The sequence below is a fragment of the Pinus tabuliformis genome, chromosome 7, assembly GCF_031772625.1.
Source record: "Pinus tabuliformis cultivar Carrire ecotype Pingquan chromosome 7, CPIR1, whole genome shotgun sequence".
In the NCBI taxonomy this organism is placed as follows: domain Eukaryota; kingdom Viridiplantae; phylum Streptophyta; class Pinopsida; order Pinales; family Pinaceae; genus Pinus; species Pinus tabuliformis.
In genome coordinates this window covers 833614775-833617653 of record NC_142293.1, presented here as the reverse complement: position 1 = coordinate 833617653, position 2879 = coordinate 833614775, and positions in this window count along the sequence as shown.

The window sequence follows — 2879 nt, the reverse complement described above, 5'->3', positions numbered from 1 at the left end:
ACCCTAGGCATGTTACATCCTTTAACCATTCCAAGTCAGCGTTGGGAGGAGGTCTCGATGGATTTTATCACAGGTTTACCCAATACTAAAGGAAAGAGTGTCATCATGGTGGTAGTTGATAGACTTACCAAGTATGCACACTTTTGTGCATTATCTCATCCTTTTAAAGCTAGTACAATTGCTATTTTCATTTATGGGAACAATTCCAAAGCTACATAGAAACCCAAAGATTATTGTAAGTGACAAAGATCCCATTTCCATTGGAAATTTTTGGAAAAAACTATTTTCTTGTCTTGGTATTCAATTACCTCATAGCTCATCTTATCATCCTCAATCTGATGGAAAAACTGAGATAGTGAACAAATGTTTGGAAGGATATATTTGTTGCTTTGTATCTGATAAACAAACACAATGGGTCAAGTGGTTACCTCTAGCTGAGTGGTGGTATAACACTTCCTTCCATACTACAACAAAAATGACCCCATTTATGGCACTTTATGGATATAAACCACAATTCATCACATCATATTTAAGAAAAAATTATAAGGTTCAAGCGGAGGAAGATAACATCGAGCGTCAACAAAAAGTTCTCCAACTCTTGAAGGATAACCTCACTTTAGCATAGAATTGAATGAAACAACAGGAAAGTCAGCATCGCAATGAATTAATTTTTTATGTAGGCAATTGGTTTTTTTATGGCTACAATCATACAAATAAATGTCCCTTAAGCAAGCTAAGAAGGATAATAAATTGTCACCCAAGTATTATGGTCCCTACAAGGTGTTGCAAAATATTGGTACTATGGCATACAAATTGGAGTTACATGCATCTTCCCCTGTACACCCAATATTCCATGTCTCATGCTTAAAGAAGGTTATTGGTGACAAGCTCCGAGTTCAAACAATGTTGCCAGAACTTGATGAAGAAGGAAAAATCATCTTTGAGCCTGAAGCAATCATGGAAACAAGAACCCAAAAATTACAGAATCAATTAATTTCAAAGTATCTCATTAAGTGGAAGAACTTACCTGCTGAAAATTCCACATGGGAGGATGAGAATTTTAAATAGAAGCATCTAGAACTACTCAAGCGTTGAGGAAAACACTTTTTTGAATGAGAGGGGCATATTAGGTCCCTATAATACTAGTGTACCCCCCTTATTGTTAGTGTTAGTGTAGTCCCCTATTGTTATTTTTATGCCCATGCATCCCCTATATTGTTATTGTTGTGCCCGATAGAAGCCCACTATTGTTATTGTTACGCCCCATAGAAGACCACTATTGTTATTGTTGTGCCTTTACATTATTATTGTTATGTAGGCTCTAATTATATTGTGACCTCTTAGAATCTTATATATACCAAGGAGGTATTATCATTTGTATCATCCAAGAATTGTTCATTTATGTGATGTAAAGGAGGTTGCCCCCTCGAAGAGGCTATTTCTCAAGTCATTGATCTATCTTTTATTTTTTGTGAGCTGGTTGCATAACAGTCCTAGGAGCTCTAATTGACTCCTCGGCATCTCTCAATGTATGATGAACCTCTCTGCTAGTTCGACCACTAGTGGTGGGAGGTTCAACTAGTTTCTCCTCATCCTCCCTTATTTTCTCAGTTTGTTATAAACTCATTGGATCCCCTGCACCTAAGGAAATGTTAGTATTGGCCACTGTACTGGATCCTTATGATTTTTCTACTGGTGGTCCCATTGGTTGACCCTACTACTGGAGAAATGGATCTTTTTTTGGCTCATTCCGATCTTATGCTGGCATCTCATGAGACCTCTTGAATGCTCAGTCCTCCGTGAACTTTACATCTCGTCTCACTACAATATTCCTATTGCTAGGATTGTAGATCTTGTATGCCTTTTAGGTTTCACTATACACAATGAGGAACCCCTTCTTTGCAGTTTGGGCCAATTTGGTGCACTTCTCATCTAGCACATGGCAATAAGCAATGCTGCCAAAGTTCTTGAAGTGACTAACTTTTTGCTTCTTCCCTGTGAAGACTCCTTCTGGTGTTTTCTTCCCTAATGCCCTGTGAATATTCATGTTATGAATACACTCTTATATGTTACATGGCTCTTCCCATAGAAACCTGGGAAAATATTCGTCATATAACATTGCTTTTGCAGCCACTACTCCATTTTGCTGTGGATTGTATGGAGTTTCCCACTCTCTTCTAATGCCTTCCTTTGCACAAAAATTTGTGAAGTATTTATCAATATACTCTCCACCATTATCTGAGTGAAGCACCTTGATTTCTTCCTTGTCGCATGCTCTATGAGAGCCATAAAATCTCTGGAATGATCGAAGAACTCATCCTTGGCCTTCAAGAAGTAGATCCAAATTTTCCTGAAATGGTCATCAATAAAGGTGACAAAGTATTCAGCCCCACTGAGAGATCTAGTGGACATAGGGACACAAATGTTTAAGTGTATAAGTCCTAACACACCATCTTCTCTACTTTCACTTCTTAGGAATGTTGCCTTAGCATATTTCCTAAGCACACACCCTCTACACATATCATGATGTTTTGTGCTGAGTTATGGAACCCCTGTTACGATCTCCCTGAGCACCTTGAGTGCTCCATGGTATTAGTGCTGTTGAGCTTTGAAACTACATCTCTCCTACACATTTTCCTAGACTTTTTCCCCTCACCATTACCCCATAAGCTATCAAAGAACATTGCATATTGATTCTAAAAGAGCATTTAAGTGGTTTTCTAGCTATGTTTTTGTGTTTGCTATTTGACTTAGATTTTGCTCATTAGCTGCGGAATGCAACCACTTTCTGCAGCTGATTCAACTTTCCGCAGCTGTTTTTGTTAAACTCTAGGTTGCAGGTGTCATCAGGAAAAACAAGGCACATGGGCAAGATAGAA